Consider the following 9,747-nt stretch of genomic DNA (forward strand, 5'->3'; position numbering starts at 1 on the left):
ATGACGAAACAGATGAGGTAACGGAAAGGTTAGGTGATCTAACACTTTTTTGTCTCTTTGCGGATTGTAAACCCATAGGATTTGAAGAGGCGGCACAAGACAAAAAATGGAGAAATGCTATAGATGAAGAAATTAAATCCATGGAGAAGAATGACACATGGGAGCTTGTTACACTTCCAAAAGAGCAAAAGGCAATTGGTGTCAAATGGGTGTATAAAGCAAAGAAGGATGCAAATGGTGAAGTTGAAAAATATAAAGCAAGATTGGTCGCCAAGGGTTACAACCAAAAGCCCGGAATTGACTATGATAAGGTACTTACACTTGTAGCTCATTTGGAAACAATTAGATTGTTAATTTCTTTGGCAGCCCAAAATAATTGGAGAATCCACCAAATGGATGTCAAATTGGCTTTCTTGAATGGGTTTCTTAAAGAAGAGGTGCATGTTCAACAACCCATGGGCTATGTTGTAAAGGGGTAAGAAAACAAAGTCTTGAAGTTGAAGAAGGCTTTATATGGCTTGAAGCAAGCACCAAGGGCGTGGAATAAGCGAATTAACAAATATTTTCAAGACAATAATTTTTCAAAGTACCTATATGAACATGTTCTTTACTCCAAAGTAAGTGAGAATGGAGATATATTTTTTGTTTGCTTTTATGTGGATGATTTAATCTTCAGAGGTAGCAATCCAAAAATGTTTGAAGATTTCAAGAAGGTTATGGCTAGAGAGTTTGAGATGACGGACATTGGCATCATGGCTTATTATCTTGGCATTGAGGTCAAGCAAATGAAGGATGGAATTTTCATTCACCAAGAAGGTTATGCTAGGGAAATTCTCAAGAAATTCAAGATGGAAGATTGTAAATTGGTGAACACACCCATGGAAGTTGGAATTAAATTGTCGAGAGATGAAGATGGATTTCAAAAGTCTTGTTGGAAGCTTGAGATACTTAACATGTACAAGTCTGGACTTACTCTTTGCGGTTGGGCTTATTAGTAGGTTTATGGAAAGACCCACCATAACTCATTTCAAGGCGGCTAAGAGGATTCTTCGTTATATAAAAGGTACCCTTGATTTTGGGTTATTCCATTCATTTTCTAATGATTTCAAACTAGTGGGTTATTGTGATAGCGATTGGTGTTCAAAGAAACAACCCATTGTCACCTTCTCAACTTGTGAAGCGGAATATGTTGCAGCCACTTCATATGTTTGTCAAGCAATTTGGTTGAGGTATTTGTTGAAGAAATTACACATGCTACAAGAAGAGTCAATGGAGATTTTTGTGGACAACAAATCAGCAATTGCTTTGGCTAAGAATCCAGTGTTTCATAAACGAAGTAAGCATATTGATACAAGATTTCATTTCATTAGAGAATGCATAACCAAGATGGAGGTGGAGCTCAAGTTCATCAAGTCACAAGATCAAATTGCGGATATTTTCACTAAGCACCTCAAGTTTGCAAAATTTCACAAGTTAAGGAGTTTGCTTGGAGTTGAAAAAAAAATCAAGTTTAAAGGGGGGGGGGGGTGTTAGAAATTAAACTTGATTATATTTTTAAATTTCTTTGAAGGTTATGGATGTTTTTTATTTGATATTTAATTTTATGTTTATGTGAGTTTTTATTAGAGTTAGTGGGGGGCACGAGAGTTACAACTAGTAATGGTCATGTTAGTGAGTTAGTGGGAGTTTTGCCTACTAAATGTTGTGTTAGTGGGGTGTCAATTTTGCATTTACATTTATGTTTTGAAGCCTATATAAAGCAATGTATTGTATATATCAATTTTTAATCAAGTGAAATAAAAAGTGTTTTCCTCCATTTTTATTCTCTTCCAAATAGTATAGTGTTGTGTGTGTAATTAGGCCACTATTTCCAACAGAAGACAGTGGGACCAACTATTCCATCAATGCGCAGAAGCATGTATGAAGTGGCTAGAGAGCAAGGAAAGCAGGTCTGTTGTTTACGTATCATTCGGGAGCTTGGCCAGCCTAGGGGAATTGCAAATGGAGGAACTGGCGTGGAGCCTAATGGCGAGCAGCAACACATACAACTTCTTATGGGTAGTCAGAGCTTCCGAAGAGAGTAAGCTCCTGAGTAATTATAAGAACACATTGGATTCGAAAGGTCTGGTCATGAATTGGTGTCCTCAGCTGGAATTTCTGGATCATTAGGCCGTGGGGTGCTTCATAACTCACTGTGGATGGAACTCAACATTCGAGGCCCTGAGCTTGAGAGTGCCGATGGTGGCGATGCCACAATGGATGGATCAAATGACTAATGCGAAATGTATTATGGACGTATGGAATGTAGGGGTGAGGGTTAGGGTCGATAGTAAGAAGGGAGTTATCAGCAGAGATGGGATTAAGGTGTGTTTAAGACAAGTCATGGAGGGAGAGAGAGGGAATGAGCTTAGAAACAATGCTGTTAGGTGGAAAGAATTGGCTAAAAAGGCTGTCGATGAAGGTGGAAGCTCCGATAACAACATTGAGGAATTTGTTTCGAAATTAGTATGCACTTTACATAATTTATAAAATAGCAATAAGTAGTCGGAAAGTCAGAAGTATCGGACTGATTTATGTGGGTAAAGAATAACATCATCACATAAGTTTAATCAGATGTATTCAAGTGTCGGACTCCCTATCATTACTCTCTCTCTCTCTATATATATATATATATGGATATTGATTATCTTTCTCTAAGCTTGTTTCAACAATAATTTCATTTTTATTTTTCACGAAAAAAAGGAGTCAGTAGATTAATCTATTTCCTTATAACAGCTGTGAATAACATTTTAATTAATTTATTGCCCAATGCACCACAACATAATCACATTGCCATATATAAATTAATGGTTATGTGCTTCTCTAGCTTAGACCATATAAGCCTTCATCGAGTGTTGGACCTCTAAGGATGGAAAATATTGATGATTGTTTGCTTTATAATTTAAAAAAGAAAAAAATTAATAGTAATAATAATCACCTAAGTTTGGCTAATACCAAAGCATATGTGTGGGAGGTAGGGGTGGCAATTTATGTTCAAATTCATTAAACCATCTAAATTCACTCACTAAAATTATATTATTTGGCACCCAAATGTAAGCGAGTGAGTAAAAAGTGAATACCTATTATAATTCAAGAATAATAATAAGTTAAGAGTAAATACCCATTTTAACCCCTCAAACAAAACTCTAATGGGTATATTTTCTCTATCTTCCCTCTATGCTTCTCTTTTTCCTTTTTTTATTTTTTTAGAGAAAAGTGCAAAAAACCACCCTGTACTATTGGGATTTTGCAACTAACCCCCTTGAACTAATAATAGAGTGCCAGAAAAGCCAAAAGATAACATTACCCTCAATTAACCATAGCCACCTGTCTTTGGCCTTTATCTTTCTACAGAGAGGGAGGGAGAGAGAGAGAGAGATAGCTAATGCCTCATCGAGCTGGTGGAGCCGGAGATCCTCCGTTACAAGGCGTACGAGCCCATCATCCTCCTGGGTCGCCACCGCTTCGCCGGCGTTGACATGAGGATCAGAGTCGAAGCTGTGAAGCTTTAGTCGCCGTTCGAATACCATCGCCCACCGCTGTGCTAGCCGAGCTTCTTTTGCTGGTCGGCCACCGTCCGAAGCCCCCTTGCTCGCCAGCCACAACCAAGCTTGGTGGACTGAATCGGCAGTGAGAACTATATATATACTGATGATCTGGGTTTGAGAGAACCGATGAGAGGCGACTTGAGGAGGATTCACGGGACTTGGTAGGGAGTGAATTGGCGGGAGATATGACAACTCTAATTCGACAGTGAAGAGCTTAGCTCTGTAGTGGAGTAGTGGTAGCGGCGAGCTTGGAGATGGAGAGCGAAGACAGCTGTGAGAATGTTGATGATGCCGGCGAGACAGGTCCGGCGGCGGTAGATCCAGCAGAGACGACTGGTTCGGTTGTGGCTATGATGAGCTCTGCGAAGAGGGAGATGACTGGGTCTTGGAAATCCAGCGAGACAGATCCGGGTCTTGGATTTACAGATCGGACCGGGTTGAGAACTCGGAAGTGAGCCGAGAAATGATCGCCGAATGATTGATGATGTCATGGGTAGAGCAGCGGCAGATGAGATCAATATAGCAGAGGGTAGAGCAGCAGCGATGATTCGGCAGAGGGTAGAACAGCAGCAGAGGGGTTTCTCGGATGGAGATGAGAGGTCCGGCAAAGGGTAGAGTAGCGGCAGAAGGAGTATCAGTCTCTGTATTTGTCATGATCAATTTTATTTTTCCGGCTAGGGTGGATTGGTTGGGCAGAATGGTGACTGTGGAGGTTTTGGGTGGAGAGCGGTGAGGGTTTTGGTTGAAGGTGGTGGTGGACCGGTGGTTATGGGTTTGATGTGTTATTTGGTTACAGATTTGGAATGGGGTGATGGGTGGTGGTGGCTATGGGTTTGCAGAGATGGGTGGCGGAGGTGTTAAGGCGATGGGGTTAAGGTGGAAGAGGTGGTGTCGCAGATGGTGGAAGGGCATTATTGTCCAAAATTTTTAATTTGTCTATCGCGTGAGAATCACGCGCTCATTTTTGGATGGCCGGTGGCCGGATGGAGTGATCTACAACAAATTTGTATAGTTTAGGGGGTTTTATGCAATTTTTTATAGTTTAGGAGGTTAGTTGCAAGTTTCGTAACAGTACAGGGTTTTTTTTTGCACTTTTATCTTTTTTTTTTTACCTTATTCTTTCTCTCCTCCTATTCGTTCTCTCCTCGGTTTCTCCCTTCCTTTTCTCTCTCATTACTGTTATCTCCCACACATCTGCTTTAATTTTTTTCTTATTTACTTAGTTGTATATATTATATATATATATATATATATATATATTTACTTAGTTGTATATATTGTGTGTATATATATATATATATATATATATATATATATATATATATATAAATAAAAATAAAAATAAAAATTCCTCCTCCCTCCCTTTTTCTCGCTCTTCTATTGTTTATCTCTCCTCTCTTTTTCCCTCTCCTCTCGATTTCTCTCTTTACTGGCCGGTGATTTTTTTGGATTCTACCTATGGATTGGGCTAGCTTTTATTGAAATTTTGCTTGTTGTATCCTTTTTCTAATAAAAATACATTTGCTTAAATTTTTCAAAAAAAAACTGAATATTTAAATGTCAAAGCTTAATTATTTAATACAAGAAAAAGGATATTCACCAACTAATTAAAACTCCTACTTGTAACAATCAAAACTTCTTTTTTAAATATATATATATATAATAGTATTATTAGTAGAGTAAATTATATTCGAGAAATTTATTTATTTATTTTATTATAGTTGAGACCAAAAAATGAATGAGAATTTGTTACACGAACAATTTTTTTTTTTTTGGTATTCAACAATCAAAATAATTTGATACTTTGTGTTTAATAATATTCGGATAATCAGGTTGGGTATGGATTGACTCGCCCATTTAATATCCAATCATTTTATTACCCATTATATATGGGTTGATAATGGGTTATTGACCCATTACTGATTTGTTCATTCATAATCAGCCCAAATTTTGCCCAAACCCACTCAGTTGCCACCCCTAATGGGAGGGTAAGATACTAGCTAGAAGTTGGATTCAGTATCAAATACACCGATACTAGCTAGAAGTTGGATTCAGTATCAAATACATCGATAAAAATGAAGTAGGAAGAAGTACGATTAGAAGATTAAATGTCATGACTTTTAATGCAGATTTTGGAAAAAGAGATCAATATACATATGATTTATTTGCAGCATGTAATATCAACATATATTAGCTAAGGGCATTATGACTTAATGATATATATTCTACCTCCCAAAGTGGATGGTGAGTGTTCGAGTCTCCAAATGAGTAAAGTGCGTGTGTGAATTTCTTGCCAATGACAAAATAAAAAAAACATACATTACATGCAATTAAGGAAATATAGATCTTTAATTAAACACTCTAACAATAATAAATACTCTAACAATAATGAAAATAATATTTCAAAGGAAAAAGAAATCTAAGTTTTGGAATTAAATTATGTTTTTCATGCTTGATTGGATCTTCCAGTTTTCAAATGCTAGACCCCTTTTTTTCTTTTTTCGTGTTTAAAGAGTTTAAATTTCTTTCGACAACAAGCACAATAAAAGAGTATGTGAATAGGTTGACCAAAAAAGTTAGAACTAAGTTGTGTTTGGTGTGCATGAATGGAATATAATGGAATGTTCATTCCAACCATTCCTTTGATTGGTATGCAAATTAAAGTGGGAATGACCATTCTATTGGAATGAAAATCCATTCCTGGGAATGAAAATTCATTCCACAACTAAATCTATAGAATGGCTATTCCATTCCTAAGTAAATTTTTTTAAAAAAAAATCAACTTCCCAAAAAACCCTCATATTCCAAGTCAAAAAACAACCACAACCACCTTCGCCTTCACCACCACCACCACCACTACCACCGCCTTCCACCACCACCACCGCTACCAATTTTCACCATTGTCCACCACTTTCCACCACCACCGCCACCATCTTTCACCATCGACACTGCCTTCCTTTGTCGCCATTGCCTTTCACCATCGCCACCACCTTCCACCACCACCGCTACTGCCTTCCACAGCTACCACCTTCCACCACTGCCACCGCCTTTCACCATAACCATAACCTTTCACCATAGCCACCGCCTTCCACCACCACAGCCACCTTCCACCACTGCCACTGCCTTTCACCACCACTACCACCTCTTTTCACCACTGCCACCACCTTCAATCGCCACTTCCTTCCAATGCCGCTTTACACCACCGCCTTCCACCACCACTACCACCTCTACCATCCTTCACCACCTTCCATCACCACCGCCACCGCCTACTACCACTGCCACCACTTTCCACCAACACCGCCACCGCATTTTACCGTCGCCACCACCTTCCACCACCACCACCGCCACCACCACCACCTTCCACCATCTCCACCACCTTCCACCGCCACCACCTTCCACTGTCGCCACCACCTTTCACCACCACCACACCGCTGCCTTCCTCCACCACCACCACATTCCTCCACCACCACCACCTTCTACCATCACCACTACCACCACCGCCGCTACCACCTCCACTGCTGCCACCACCTTCCACCACTGCTACCTCCATTACCTTCCACAACCGCCAGTCACCTCCATTGGCTTCCATCACCGCCACCTACACCACTATCTCCTTCCACCACCACCACCACCACACTACTGCCACCGCCTTCCACCAACACCACTGCCGTCTTCCACCACCGCCGCCGTCACCGCCTACCACCACTACCATTTTCCACCTTCACCACCATCATCACCACCACCACCACCACTGCCGCCTTCCACCATTGCCATCACCGCCACCTTCTAGCACCACCACCTACACCACTACCACTTTCCACCTCCACCACCATCGTCACCACCATCCACCACTACCACTGCCACCATTTATTTTTAAGAAAAAAAAATTAGAGAATATCATTCTGTTAATTTAATTTATTTGTTACTAAGAGGGATATTTTGGAGAATTCAATTTGAAATTTATTTCATTCTAAATTTAAAATTGGTCCAACCAAACACTAGAATGGTTATTATCATTCTATTCCTACACATTTCATATTTACAACCAAATAATAGAATGAGAATGACTATTCCATTTCATCCCCATTCTTATTCCATTCCCACTTGCATTCCATTCTATTCCTGCACACCAAACGCAAAATAAATTCCTTCTGATTTCAAATATATATAAAACGCCGAATCGGTGCTCCCAAACGCTAACATCAATATTTTCAGGATCTTAGAGATAACTGTAAGAGTTCCCAAACCTTTCCTCTTATGATGTCAATTGCCACATGTTTAAAAAAGGGTTAAGTGCAAAACCTCCCTCACTATATACAAGATGTGCAAGAAACCCCATATTGTTTCAATTTGTGCAAATAAGGACATTATGTCAATTTTGAAAGTGAAATGTCTAAAATACCCCATAAAAGAAATTAATAATAATAATAATAAATAAACAAAATGTTCTCTCTCTTCTATTTCTCTCCTCGGAGCAATTAACCGGCAATTTTAACATGTTGTAGCTAACATCCTAAAGACCTATCATGATGTAGCTAACAAGATACACAAGTTGATAATGTATGCTTAATCTACCAAGTTAACATGCAACAAGAAATGTAGAAAACGAAGTGTGGGAATTAACCAAGGTTAGTCCCCTAACATAATTGATATGCATTTTTTATTTCACGCAGCCAAGATTGGTTATGTTACTTATGTATTTGAACTTGATATTTGAACATGCTTTGATGATTGAAAGAAATGTTATATTTTGTAGGTGAGAGATACTTACCTACAATTTGATTTGATGGAGATTGGAGAGTCCAGCTCTTCGCGGAGGTGGCGCTATCCGCGTGTACCTTCTGTTGATGCAGCTCCTTTCTAGAGTTGCAGAGTCACTAGGGCTGTTACTGTTGCTGTGAAGGTGGCCCATACTACTGTACCTGATGCGGCTCCTTTCTAGGTCGATGACGCTGAGATGGATGGGGGTGTGGCAGCCGAGGATTTTGTTGAGAGGGTTCACGAGATTAGACAGCTAGCTAGAGACATGCGAGGCAGTCATAGAGTGAGGAGTGAAATGTCAGTTGTTTGCATTGATCCAAATGACCAATGAATAATGGGAAAAAGCTTCCTTCTGGTAGACTGTAAGTGTTCCCATTAGAGGCCGAGAGGAATGCCATTTTAACCTTGATTCCTGATGTCAAACCACTTTGGGATTTGACCTACCACCCATCAGTCTATCTTCACCTCGGTGAGGTATGATCCTTATTTATTACTTTTGATTTTAATACGCATGTGCGCTCCTTTTGGGAAAATCTTGATTGAAAACCCTTCTTCTGATGTGTAGGGTCCTTGCATGGTCAATGAGACCTTCTGTGGTTCATGGGCCACTTGTTATAGGATTGCGAAGGATGCTTACCCTTATTATCAGGGATTTCTAGACAGGGCTGGGTTTGGTGACTTTATGACCATCGTGCCCCCTAGGGTTGACAGCCACTACATCATCGCCTTGGTAAGAGATAGTTCTGGAAGACCAATACCCTTCACCTAGTGTTAGTAGAAGTCAGGATTGACACCCCTGGACTGGTCTATGATGACTAGTATAGCCTTTCGGGAGGTTCTGGTTCCCTTAGCCACACTGAAGCCCCTTGAGGTGATGAGTGCCCTAAAGATTCCTACCCTTTAATGGATGAATGACACCAGGCCAAGGGTTCAGGCTCTCTAAGAGAGCGTTACCTAGTTGGTGGAGCCTTTACCATGTAACAAAGTTTACTATAGCCGCCGATTTCTTCTCTGGTATATTGCAAGATACTTCATTCGGGATAATGAAAGTGCGGTCCCGAATGCTCTGGTATTGACTATTTTTTACTTGGAGGTGATCGGGGCATATGACTGGCCAACCACTACTATAGCGAGTTCCTGTCGGGGCTTAGGGATTATACTCGTAGACCCTTCGGATGCATACCCCTTGCTTGGAACTTCTTTGTGGTGAGTGTCTATTTCCTTGCCCCAGAGTTGTTATGCTTTTTCTTGTTTTATTGGACCTTGACATCCTCTTGCTTTTTGCAAATTCTGGGCCTTTAAGCATTTTCCCTGTTGTCATCGTGGAGCAGTGGGGTAAGACATCTTTCCTCGGATTAGGAGGTGGGAGTCTATAGAGAGTGAACTTTCGACAGAGCTA

General features: G+C 40.2%; 1 pseudogene; it reads left to right on the forward strand.

Annotated features, from left to right (window-relative positions):
• Positions 1-1,002: 1,002 nt before the first annotated feature.
• On the forward strand, positions 1,003-2,576 carry LOC132270447 (UDP glycosyltransferase 9-like; annotated as a pseudogene).
• The last annotated feature ends 7,171 nt before the right edge of the window (positions 2,577-9,747 follow it).

The sequence above is a fragment of the Cornus florida genome, unplaced genomic scaffold (assembly GCF_030987335.1).
Source record: "Cornus florida cultivar Cherokee Brave unplaced genomic scaffold, ASM3098733v1 CherokeeBrave_3.0.0_Hap2_Chr08, whole genome shotgun sequence".
Lineage (NCBI taxonomy): Eukaryota > Viridiplantae > Streptophyta > Magnoliopsida > Cornales > Cornaceae > Cornus > Cornus florida.